This window comes from Pinus tabuliformis, chromosome 3_1 (genome assembly GCF_031772625.1).
Source record: "Pinus tabuliformis cultivar Carrire ecotype Pingquan chromosome 3_1, CPIR1, whole genome shotgun sequence".
Classification (NCBI taxonomy): Eukaryota; Viridiplantae; Streptophyta; class Pinopsida; order Pinales; family Pinaceae; genus Pinus; species Pinus tabuliformis.
This window is the reverse complement of record NC_142301.1, coordinates 463,302,475-463,316,617: the sequence shown is the minus strand read 5'-3', so window position 1 is coordinate 463,316,617 and position 14,143 is coordinate 463,302,475. Positions and strand designations below refer to the sequence as shown.

Sequence of the window (14,143 nt, the reverse complement as noted above, 5' to 3'; positions counted from 1 at the left end):
TAAAGTCAAAATTATTATATTGTTCCATGATAAGAATACAAATATGTCGACTAGGGTAACTAAACCCTTGCGGTGCATACAACCATAAATATGTGGATGTTATATTGTATATAAGACGAGTTATATATATATATATATATATATATATATATATATATATATATATATATATTTATTTATTTATTTATTTTTGAAGGGGAGATGGGGGCTAATATTCCATAAAATAGATTTCTATATTAAGAAATGCAAAAATAAAAGAAAAAAAAATCAGAACAAAGTATTTAACATAAGGACGTGCTTAGCTTGATTTGGATGGCTGTTCTCGAAGGAAATTTTATGATTCGAAAAAACACGTGACATGTAGGTTAGAAGCAGTGATAAGAGAATTGGAATGTTCTTTGTTTTTAAGAAAAAAAAAATCATGATGTTATATGCGGGTAGACCTCAATGATGTGTATTTTCTATATTTTAATATTTTTCTTCTTTTTCTTAATATTTTTAAGAAATGTTAAGTTAACTCGAGGGACATTATAAAATGTTTGGAAGAAAGGAAAAGACATAATCAAATCCAGATACCTATTGTTGAGCATACATGGAAATTTTAGGAGAAAAATAAATGTGTCAGAATGTATGAGAGGTGAAGTTGAGTAGATTGTTTCAAATTTTTTTTCCAAAAATAAATTTATCTTAACAAAAAATCCCAAAAACAATTACTTTCTCATTGTGATTTTCTCTCTTTTAATTCTTTAATTTACCTTTAAAATATCCTCATGGATATGTTTTTTCTCTTTGCATTAATTGAATGAAGATACAATTTAAAAATATGAAGTTAAGAATTCATCCTCCAAGATGGGTCCCACTTCAGATATTCCATATTTCTTTTTGATAAATTATTTTCAAAAACAATTTGTTTATAGGCCCAAAAAATGTTTTAGATTATTTATTAATTTTCTAAGATTACATTGATCATTTTAGCTATGAAAATAGATTCCAAAGTTTTCTTTATGCTTATAGCTTTTAAACGAGCTCTCCTTTTCCAAAATTGGACAATGAGAACTCAAGTTATGGCCTATGAAAGTTTGCAACTCAACATTCATTGATATGTGCAAAGTGGATTAACAATTGTTGATTTGTTCCATGTGAATCTTGACCTTTTCATTTATAAATCCCCCCCTATGTATCACACATGCATAATGGAAGAGAATTTATAACAATGTATAAAGAAATGGATGCCTCATATTACTTGTGTATGAAGTATAAAAAGTCACAAGACCTTGCATAACTTATGGATAGAGTAGTTTTTTATTTTCATCTCACTGCCCAATCATCATTCTAAGTCATTGCTTAGTCATATGTGTCCAACCAATACCTTTCAAATGTCACTTCGGCAAGGTGGTATGAAAATTTGCAATATCTTAGGTGAATGACCTTTGTTTTAGGATTTTGTAAAGGGTTGAGTGTAGTTGAGACATAGGGATATAAGTTTAAAGGATGAACATGAGTAATTCCTTTCTTTTTCGTATATTTTATTTTCTTTCTCTGTTAAAAAGATAAATAATTATTGATAGTATTGGGTAAAGAAGATTTGTAACATTAAAACTAACTAAAATCTTGTAGTTTCAAAATCACTCTATTTGATGTGTGACATGAAAACACATGAACACAAGTGGTTTTGACTAGATTTTGATGCAACCTTAAGACCTGGCCTCTTCCCTTTCATGTCATTTATCTTCTTCTGGTTCATTAACTACCTAGTCATTGTCATCCTCTAAATGGGGTAAATACTTGCTCATATGAGGATGATAGGATAAGATTCATTTCTTTTAATTTTAATATTATTATTATGAGTTATAAAATGCTTTTGGATTTTCTCTATCATTCTTCATGATTCTCTATAAATGATAATTTCCAACTTCACAAATATATAAGATGATATGAGTGACAAGATTATCAAAGTGGAGTTTACTCTTATTCCAAAGCCAAAGCATTACTAATTTATATTTTTCTTCAAGTCCATAACAAGCCTTCTACCCTCCATTTATCATTTTCTTGGATGTATATTTAACTCAGCTTCTAATGGATACAATTCAGATATATTTGAATGAAGTCACCTCTTCCAAGATGTTATGGCAATACATAAAGTTAGTGTAAATGATCCTTCAGATTTAATTATCAGAGCTTCTCTTTGGTCATTATTAAAAGTGGTGTTTCTATTGGGGACTTTTTTTCTTTAGAAAATATAGTTGCTTCTTGAATTTATAAGGACATTTTACCATAAAAATAATACTGTTAGAATGAATAAGGATAATGATTATTATAATTGAATAGGTACATAGATGGCTTACTTATTTCAAAAAACTCTCTAATTTATCTATATATATATATAGCCAAAAAATATAGCATAAAGACAACATTACTTAATTCCTATATAATATTGTAATAACAAATCTTTAACATTTTTTAAGATATCCCATATTTTTGCATGAAACTAAAGAAAAACTATGCGAGAGTTAAAGATGCTAGTTTATTGTTCAGGAAACCAAGCCAACAATAGAGGAGAAGGTGTTTGTCCATTTTTACCTAAAGGAAATAACTACTCTAGATACCATGCAGAAAGAAACTAATCCTATGATTGAAGCAATCAAGATAAATAAAATAATACTGTTGAAGCAAGAATGCTTCTACCCTAATTAAAAAACAAGAATTTCAATAACTTGTGTAATACTGCTAAATTTCAATAAAAGGGTATGTGAATAGTGCCATAATTAGCCTTTCCATAAGCACCCTCATGTTCTATGAAATATAGACTTGAGTCCTCTTTTCCATCACCAAAAATTTTTGGTCTACTACCTTTATCTAAAGATGTAGCTCATCTAGTTAGATCATATATCTTGATATGCTTCATGATGCTCCACTAAAACCTTACTTATAATAGTTTTAATTTTCCAATACAAATCTATCATTTTGAAATACTTGGTAACCTTACTCCTTGTATTACATATATTATGAACCCATGGTGTTATTTATTCATTAATTTCAACATTTAGAGCAAACCCGCATTCTAATATTGTTTCAGGTGGATTATGTGTCAAGAACACCTTCATAGAAGATTCATCTCCTTTCTAAGCATGGTGATAGGTTTCCTTCATTGACCATGTTGACCCCTTGGACTGCCACGGGCCATGATTCCTTACTTTAGAAGAGTAAAATTAATGGGGACCAGTGGCAAAATGGGAGAAAACTAACAAATGAAACCCATGGAATTTCACCATCAACATGTCAATCCATGTTGATGCTATTTTTCTTGTTGAATACTTATGCGAAGGGACTGAGACCAATGACTTTAACCACCCATAGAGTCTTCACTTAGTCAACCTATGCCATAGTTCATGTGTTTATAAGATATTAAATAATACCTCAAACTCACTATATATTGATACAAAAATATCCCAAAATCCTTTTGTTGAACCCCATCCCAATACATCTTTTTAATAAAAAAATAACCTCTTTCTAATAAATATTCCTTATTTTTACAAAATACCTCTTTTATACACCCAATATCTATATAACCTAATTGCGCCACATCCCACCCCACAATACCTACATTATAATAATTCCATTTTTCATAATTTAAAATCCCCTTATCAATAAACATAATAAACCACACCTAATAAAGCATTAGTCAATATGATGAAGCCGCCATGGAACCACCCTCCAAGGAAAATACACCCTTAACCATCATTCTACCATGGAAAGCTACAACAAACAAGTGCTGCATGCAGCCGGTAGTCCCTGCCTAACCATATAATATGCCATTTGTTAAGGCTCATAATCGTTTTACACACATGGTATCCATGGGAGGGTTAGAAGTCTAGCAAAAACCCTATTTCAGGATATCATGAACAAATCACTTTTATCTTCACGTTAGGATAACTTCACACAAAGTTTGGGGTGAATTGAGAAATGTATGACGTGTAAACTAAGGAAGAGAAAGTCAATTTAGGAATTAAGTTGAATGTCTTTGGTACAACGGAAGCAAAATTCTTTTATTTCCTCAAGTCGTACCTGTAACGATTGAAAATAATATAGGGGATTAGTATGTTTAGGTACGAGGTAAAGAGTCAAAAGAGGCTATTTATGGAAACCAAAAAAAAAAAGACTTGCAACAGAGAATAATATCTAATAAAGAGCACATAAATTTCCTTCCTCCTCAACCTGGGGATATCAAGATAAAAACATTAGTAATATAAAATAAGAAGAGTAATATTTGAATGTAAAACCATGGAAGCGAAATATGTGGAAATATTGAGAAATAAAATTGTTTAGATACATGTTGAAGACAACCATATCTCCAGGTAAATTGGCCCATTCGTACGCATAAACAAAATAAGATTAGTAAACTAAACAAAATAAGATTAGTAAACTAAATTATAACTTAAGATCCCTCTCTCTACATAAGAAAAACATAAAAATTGAATGATCCTAATTTATAAAGGTTAAAATGGAAACCAACATTAATTTAGTGTTAGGGTTTCACTACATGTAAACCTTATTCGTACGAAGAAATAAAATTGAAGAAAATACATAACTAGTCTATAGTAGGATAGAAAGAATTCAACACTACAATAATGGAAGAAATTTTGATAATTAGTGAAAAAGTATGCCACTCTAGCCATTGTGTGCTATCGTGCTCCACATGACACTGAAGATATGTTTGATATAATCAATTAATATCAGCCAATTATAGTAGCACCATATTCTTTCTTTCGGAAATCTAAAATATTTCTCTAATAAGTATCTTTACTGTTGTCCATCTCTAATAGTAATGTGGTACAAATAAAAATGTCATGTCTTTTTGAAACTTCTAAAACTTAATTAAATTATTTTCATCATTTTAATAATGAAAAATAACAATTTAAAATATACATATTTAAAAAATAAAATAATGACAATATTATGGTAAAGGATAAGAATTAATTAATATTTACTCTATTTTATTATTATGATAAAAAATAAAAAATAATTAATATTTACTATATTTCTTTTTTCCTTGTTTAATTTAAAATAAATATTTTATATTTATTTATTTAAAATTTTAATTATCGATAATTTATTTTTTATAATTCAAATAATTTTAAACTGTGTAAAATTTGATTTCCACTTATGTTAGTATCACCACACGACGAATAGAAGTGTTGGTATTAATCATCAGTCACCTTTTGGTTGGTGAGTGGTGAAAATAGATTGTTATCATCCTGTTTATCTGGTTTCCATTCCAGAGTTGTATCCAAATTTATAAGGTTCAATATGCTTTCATTGACTATGTTCAATATGCTTTCTGCAATCTTTAACCAACAAAAAAATTACCATTCTGGAAAAAGTTTCAGAAGCTATACTCTCTGTCGTGTAAAACACTATGAGGTCATGGTGATCACAAACAACATTGTTTGTAATGTCAAATTATAAATTGAAGACCCATTTTAAAATGGAGTCCTCTAAAGAGACTCAAGAGGGGTAAAAAAATTTCAAAAATTTTTGTAAAGGCAGTTTGTATCGTGTCTTTTGATGGTAGAAATGGATTCAGCGCCATCAAAAATGTTTAAGACACCTAAAATTTTGAAATTTAACAACTATAACTTAGATTTACAAAAATCCGTACTTCTCTACCTCTCTTTAAACTAAGCCTTTTAAAATTTCCCTCGAATGATGATATATAAATCCAACCTGCATTTAAAAAGGTTTGGCATATAGAAATTCGGATAATACTAACCCACAATTGGTTCATCTCATTCCAATATACATTTTAAAAGGTTTCGATTTGGAATTTCATTTGATGAATATAATATTTTAAAAGATGGCATGAGCCAAAAACATTAAAACCATTTTATACTCGTCTTTCGCTTTAGATTGAAGAGGAACATTAGAATTATGTTATGCATGGCCTTTAGTCTTTCAAACCAATAATCACGCAGAAGACAATGTTCTCCTACACGGTTTATCTTTGGCATATGTTGGCGAATTCTTTTCTTAATGGTAAATTAAAGATTCTAGTATCATTATATTTATCATTATTATGAGATTAAAAAATCTCCACTCTAAAATTCCTTGCCGGGTGTTGCGATTCTTGGAACATAACAATAATGGTCAATAAGATATATGGGGGGATAAGGACATGAGTTCTTCGGTTGTTTCAATTCTTAGGAAGTAGTCAGAGAAATGAGCGAATAAGCACATGAGTTTGACCTTGAGAATGAACATACAAGAGGAATCCAAATCAAGGATTCCATAATGTCCAGGAAGAAGCTTAAATTTTTAACTAACTTATTTTCAATCTGATTTGTGAAACAGCTGGGTTGCAATTAGATAATGAGTCTCCGCATGTGAAGAACAATTTTACACCGAGAGCACTGGGTGAGTTTCAGAATTGGAGGTAGAGGGGCATGTCCATCGGCCCCTATTATGCTCCATGTACTTCGTTTTCTTTGAGGGAAATTTGGTCCCAGATCAATACTTGCTACTCAAAATCTCCAGATTTAGATCAGCAAACACAAATCCCAGATTTTCTTGTGCTATGATGTATCCTGAGCACAGGATTACATAACATTCATGCATAGGATGAATTTGATCTTATAAAGACTTCAAACATTTGATGTCATACCCATTTGTTCATGCTAAAGGTACTTTCCTCGTTGCGCCTGAGCAAATGGCAAACAAAATCATGTGCCCAACACCTCAATAAGCACAGATCAGGTTTATTTCGATCCCAGCAGCAGCTCCAAGTGTCTTTTCCATTTGATCACTGAAGATTTGGGAATGTTACAACCACTTCTTATTGATAGCAACAAGATTTCTGATGCAAGCATGTGTGCTGCTGCCTTACAGACCCTGACTCTACATCTGGAGATTCAAAAGGCAAATCCTCTCGAAAGGCTCTCTCAACATAAGACTCTTGCTGTAATACGAAAATATCCCCAAACTCAGCAGACAATTTGCGTAGTACCCCAGACTGGAGATCAAGGTTTCCTGCAAACTTTCCAACAGTAGTGACAATCACGCTAAAACCACGTCTCAAAAGTATTCCAAGTATGGTTTTTTTTGGGTACAGAGATATTGCAAATCCTCTAGAAAGGCTCTCTCAACATAGCACTCTTGCTGTAATGGGAAAATATCTCCAAACTCAGCACACAATTTGCATAATACCCGAGACTGAAGATCAAAGTTTTCTGCAAACTTTCCAACAGTAGTGACAATCATGCTAAAATCACTTCTCAAAAGTATTCCAATTATGTTTTTCTAGGTACAGGGATATTGTGCGGAAACTAGTGAGTCCAAGTGTTTGTCAGAGTAAGACAAGATTAGCCTTAATGAAATACTTGAAATTCATGTCATGACATATCTCCCAATTGTCAAATACAATACTCCTAATGAAGGGCACATTACTGGTGTCCGATCTATGGATATAAACAAAAATCTGATTCACCTGTGTATATTCTCAGCACTTTTGTTGCATATTAACAAATGAATATTTCTGAAATGGATTATTCAGTGTTCATGTCTGTAAGAGTTCGTGCTGATAAACAAACAGACCAGAATGTTCTCTATGAACCCCCAAATCCATAGTATCTTGTTGTATATCTTGTTGTTAATCATATCTTCTGTTGAAAATCACAAAAGTTACCTTCATGACCGGTCAGAGATAACAGACTATTTAAAACCGATGCCACAATAATATTCTAAAACATAATTCAAGGCCAAATCTATAAACTGCTTATAATAATTGTGCTACAGATTTCACCCTACAGTTACCTCTAATGAAAATTAGGTGTCCAACCTAATTCCTAACTGTTCTGGTAATTAGCTCAGCAGCGAATTACCCGCAAGTTACTCGCCAGTAAGGATCTGACTGGCAAGTACTGACAAATCTGCCTTGCAGCTGACGAGTTTGCTGGTGAGCGGAAACTTAAGACTTAGTTAACTAGGCTCGTCAACAAGGCCAAGGAGAGTTTGACTCAACAGACTCAACTAAGAATGAAACCACTTATATACGAGTGAAACGATCTAAATGTGAGACAGGAGGATGATTTCTTTGGAACACCATCAATTCATTTAATAATATGTTAGAACTAGGACAACAAGTGGCAATTTGTAGCAAGAGATCTTCTGCCCTTCGAAATGGGTAGCTATTAGATTCTTAAAGTTAAAAGTAATTTGTCTTTAAATATATAAAAGCATGGGAGAGTTGAATTGATAGACGTTCCTTTGCAAGTGAAGGAGGGATGGACTGGTTGTCTTATTCGGCACATATTTATTAAAACATCATAGAGACAGCGAAATAAAAGAAATAGGGCTAAAGGATAAAGGATTTCTTTTAATGTCATTGAAAAATTAACACATAAATACGATCGCTGCTTACCTCTGGCCTTCTTCCCGATGTTGGAAAACAATCCAGGTCCCTTGCCCATCTCTCCGATAGATCTTCCATTTTTAGTCATCCATCAGCACAATGCAGAGATAAAGACACGAATTAATTATTCCCCCAAAACACATATTATATATCTTAAAGAATACTTCAAAATATAAAACAGTATCGAAGAAGACGATTGAAAAACCCAGATGAGCCAGAAGAACTCCCAATAACATATCTGAGAAACCGAAATAAATGCTTTCTGAAATTCCAAAATAAGCTAAAAACTGCAAATTTTCAACCCAAAAAAAGGATCGTGAACAGATAGATGTAAGATGCTCTGGGAATCATCTTTTGTATCGATTAAATAAAAATATTTCAGCGAATGTGCAATGCCTTTGGTATTCCAGGTCCTCTGACCAAACGAATTTTATTTTTAATGGAAAAAGGTATAAATTCAATGAAAAAATGATGAGAAGATACCGCAATAGCTCGTGCTCGAGGGGGGAAAGATTCAATGGAGCGTCTGGCTGCAAGTGTTACTGGCCGGCCAGTTCAACTCCACATCAAATAACCATGTTAAACGTTTGTAGAAATTCAACATTTTTTTATGGTGAATATTACATTAGATGGGGAATGCTTCTCTCGGAACTTACAAGTTGTAAAGGTGAAGCTTCGCTCGAGGTTCTCTGCATCTCAAACTAGCTGCTCCACACTCTCTGCTCTGAACTTACTCCGGAGAATTAGCTGCTCGACACTCTCTGCTCTGAACTTACTCCGGACTCCAGACAAGGCATTTGTAGACCACCGTGGATGCCTCTGCATATGCAAACAGCTGGCACTTGCAGGATGCAGGACACTGCATGCATGACACGGAGAACAGGCAGCGAAAACTTAGGACAAACTAACTTTTAAGAAAAGTACACAGAAACTCTTTAGCCTAAGTTTTCAAAAAAGTATACAGGCCACTCCAAACTCTTTAGCCTAAGTTTTCAGAAAAGTATACCGTGCAGCCGGCAATAAGAGGTCGAAACACAAACTTTGGATAAAAATCTATTGAGCAGAAAATTTTATTTCAAACATTGTCTTAAACCTGACATGTACGGGAAATTTTACTTGGTCAAAGCTAATTAATCGCTGGTCAACGATCGATCGATCGCTATTAGTCCCAGGCAGGGACTAATAAGGAAGAGTGTAATGCGAAAGCGAGCAAACGAAACTTACAATCATACTAGATAAAGGTCAACCATAATTGAAAAAGTATGTGAGCTTAATCATATTGAAAAATAAAATTGAAAAAGTATGTGATATTAATCATATTGAAAAATAATCATATCCGTTGAATTATCATACCAAGAAATGAACACTGAAAAACCTAGAACCAAACTAGTAACGTAACCAGGTTTACTCCTTTGGGAAACCATATTGGAAATAACTTGCAATAATTGAAAAGGTAATACTAGATAAAGGTCAACAATAATTGAAAAAGTATGTGAGATTAATCATATTGAAAAATTATCATATCTGTTGAATTATCATACCAAGTAATGAACACCGAAAAACACAGAACCAAACTAGTACATAACGAGTTTCCTCCTTTGAGAAACCATATTGGAAATAACTTCCCGAATTCTTACAACCATATGCATAAATTATGCATATCACATAGGAATGAGGCGGCCTCTAGCTTTGTCTTCAAGTTTCGAGAGGATTGGGAATGATGAACCTAATTGTCGTAAACAATACCCAAGCTAAAAGAATACATTTATGATAAAAAAGAAAAACACATTACAAACTCTTATCTATAATAAATTGGAAGAAAGTTTTATGATAACATTAATTCATTTTATGGAAGAAAGTCTTATGATAACATTAATTCATTTTATGTCATATGCCATTTGGTAATCTATTAGCATATAACTTACACCATTATGGCATATCGCTTTGACTGACATTAATTTATTATGACTTATTTGTAAAGGATGCATTTAACCGAAGTTTAAAATATTATCATTTTTAAAAATTATTTATTTTTTATTGTTACGCATTTTACTGGGTGGCTGAATATATTGAGATCTTATTGTACGCTCATGTCACAAAACTGATAAAAGTTTATAATAAAAGTACAATGGAAAGCATTCATATCCATTAATACTAGATTTGTAGCTAACATTAATCCATGACATAAAATGTTATGTCCTGTAGCATAATTTTCCATTTTCCTATCAGCTCGTTAATGGTGTCGTGTAACTTTCCTCTCAGCTCGTGAATGGTTTAGTGTAACTGGATTTATGTTAGCATGTTAACCATCTGTCAGCTTCTTGCATCCACTAATCCCACTAATCCCCTAATTGAAGATCGGTCCAAAGCGCCTTCGCTCCTTGTGAAACCGTCGGTTGAGCCAGAAAGCTGATATTCTGTCGCTCCGCACGGCTTTCGCTGTGTTGGAATGTTAATTCCAACTGCAGGCTGCAGGCGGACGTGGGCAGCGACGGATGCCGACTCAGCAAGCACAACGACGGGAGCACAAAACCGTTCAGCAAACCAGCCTGAAATTTTTCGGACCACTTTCCGGCAAAGACATTTTCCGGCTAATTGAACCCGATGCAATAAAATTTGGGCACGCGTCCCACCCCATACGTCAGCGTACGTAATATTTCGGGAGGTAAAGTTCAACATTAAAGTGGCTCCCGATATCTCCGTCCGCCGTCCGATCTGCTCCATCGATCTCCGCCGTCGATTGTTCCAAGATGCATACGAGCCTGCAGTTAATGTTGCGTGGAGTGAAAACTTAAGTTTCGTTGACCATACCTTTTATTAATGAATTGTCATATGCGTAGGTAGATATTTATGTTTTTTTACGGCACTTAATGTTTCTTTTATGCTGGAGGTATGGGCAAGTCAACTATGTTTAAAAAAAATGCTTTTGTATATGTTTCGTGAGTGTGTTCATTTTTGATAGAATGAGCCAAGTAAGAAAAAGAGACGTGCTCCGTATTTTTTTTTGGTTGTTGTATTGGTTGCACACGGGAGAGAGGCAGGCGCGAAAGAGCAGGGAGCAACGTGAAATTTTTATGAAGCAAGGAATTAATTTTGCACAGCAATGCATAAAAGAAAAGCAGAGGAGCGTATTTGTTTTGTAAGCATGTGTAAATTTTTTTTTACAGCAGTATGTAAAAGAAGGTTTTTACACCAGTAAGTAAAATTTTTTTCACAGTAGTGAATGTAAATGAGAATTTTACCCAACACAGTAAATTCTCAGGAGGAGACAGAGTTTTGTTAAATGTATTTTTGGTGAATCCCTCTCATCAAAGAGGATGAAGTTTGTAACAGGCATTTTGTTTTAATGAATAGAAATCTTTTCTGGGTATGTAAAACTCTGTTCTCAATCATTTTTTTTAAAGCTTCCCTGTGCACAAAAGATCCTGGAAAGGTAGAAACAGAGCATTGCCTCTGTGGAGTTTGTTTGAATTGTTTGTTTTTGGGATTTTCTCAGAAAAATCCCCAACAGTGGTATCAGAGCCAGGTTTAGGCTCTTTGAAGGTGTTCAAGAAGCTGAAGGGAGGAGTCTTTTGTTGCAGCAGTAAATCTTCTCCAGCAGAGTGAAGACACAGTCAACAAAAGATTCAGGTATTCCTCAAAGTTTTTTTTTTTGTTATTGCTGAAGAGACAGTCAGTGTTTTAAAATACACAGTCAAGAAATTGAAGCATAACTAAAGATGCAAGGAATGGCCAGCACAAGCACTGGTATGGGTATGTTTAATACCCAGCTCCCACAGTTCAATGGGAAAAACTATGACTATTGGGAAATAACTATGAGAGCCTTGTTTGCCTCTCAAGATTTATGGGAAATAGTTGAAGATGGTTTTGAAGAACCAGCAGATGAAAATGAGTTCAATGCATTAACTCAGGGAGAGAGAGATCTGCTGAAGAGCAATAGGAAGAAGGATTCAAAAGCCCGTGTGTTGTTGTATCTAGCAGTAGACCAGAGTGTGTTTCCTAGGTTAGCAGCAGCTAAAATAGCAAATGAAGCATGGAAAACCCTCAAGACAACCTATCAAGGCATGGAGAGAGTGAAGACAGCAAAACTACAATTGTTGAGATAAGATTTTGAGAATCTGAGCATGAAGGAGTCAGATAATATTGACTCATTCTTCACACATGTGATTGGTTTGGTCACACAGATGAGGACTCATGGAGAAACCATTGAAGAAAGGAGGATTGTGGAGAAAATATTGAGGGTCTTACCCTCAAAGTTTGATGCAATTGTCACCACCATAGAGGAGACAAAGGATCTCTCAAACTTTTCAGTTGATGAGCTTCATGCATCACTGATAACACATGAGCAGAGGTTGAGTAGAAATGAGAACTCATCTCTAGAGCAAGCCTTCAAGACCCAAATGTCCTTTGTAAGAGGAAGAGGTCAAGGCAGAGGAAACAAGAGAGGAAGAGGTAGAATTCAAAACAGAGGTGGAAGGAACAGCCCAGCAAATGCTCAAGGAAGAGGCAGAAATCCAAATCAGAACCAAGGCCAAGGCAGCAGCCAACAAAGAGGACAACATCACGCTCAAGGACAAAGGTATGAAAAATCCAATGTCCAATGCTATTATTGTAAAAAATATGGGCATTATGCCAGTGAATGTAGGAAAAAGCAGCATGATATGAACAATAGATCAAATGCAAATGTCACTAGAGAAAACAACAGTCAAGATAATGTGTTGTTAGCTTGTAACATGGCTGAAACAAACAGTGAAGACATATGGTTTTTAGACTCAGGTTGCAGCAACCATATGACAGGAAACATAGCCCTCTTTTCTGCTATAGATCAGAATATGAAATCAGAAGTTACACTAGGAACTGATAGTAAAATCTCTGTTATGGGAAAAGGAGAGGTAAAAATATTTACAAAGAAGGGTGAGAAGAAAAACATAGCAGATGTCTACTATGTCCCTGGAATGAGATGTAACCTCTTGAGTATTGGACAGCTTGTCCATAAGGGGTACAATGTTTTCTTTAAAAATGATGTATGCACCATCATGGATATAGCACCCAGCAAAAGATGCATTGCTGAAGTGAAGATGACAAGGAACAGGATGTTCCCTCTCAGAATCAGGGCAGATTTGAAAAACAAAAATGAAATTGCAGCAGTCACCCAAGAGGCTTTCCAAAGCGTGCCAAAGGATGAAAATTGGTTGTGGCACTTGAGATTTGGACATCTCAATTTTGGAGGTCTAAATTTGTTGAGTAGGAAAGGAATGGTAAGAGGACTACCATTGATAGAGAAACCGGACAGCCTTTGTGAAGGTTGCATTTTGGGGAAACAACATAGAGAAAGTTTTCCATCAGGGAAGAGCATAAGGGCAAAGGCACCCTTAGAGATCATCCACTCAGATTTATGTGGACCGATGCAAGCTCCATCATTAGCAGGCAGCCAATATTTCCTAACATTCATTGATGACTTTACAAGAAAAACTTGGGTATATTTCCTTAAAAACAAAAGTGAAGTGTTTGAAAAATTTAGAAATTTCAAGGCACTTGTGGAAAACCAAAGCAGGCTGCATATAAAATTTCTGAGAACTGATAGAGGAGGTGAGTATATCTCCAAGGAGTTTTTACGTTTTTGTAGAGAAAATGGAATTCATAAACAGTTTACAGCAAGGTACACTCTGCAGCAAAATGGAGTTGCTGAAAGGAAGAATAGGACCATCATGGATATGGCGAGGAGCATGTTGAAGGAAA

At 34.2% G+C, this 14,143-nt stretch overlaps 1 long non-coding RNA gene across 1 annotated transcript; it reads right to left on the bottom strand.

The window, feature by feature from the left end:
- Window positions 1-8,421: 8,421 nt before the first annotated feature.
- LOC149187753 (uncharacterized) lies at window positions 8,422-8,969 on the bottom strand. The gene is made up of 2 exons (XR_016256213.1): window positions 8,888-8,969; window positions 8,422-8,475 (listed from the first exon to the last, which is right to left on the bottom strand). It is a non-coding gene; the product is annotated as an uncharacterized LOC149187753 (long non-coding RNA).
- Between the last annotated feature and the right edge of the window lie 5,174 nt (window positions 8,970-14,143).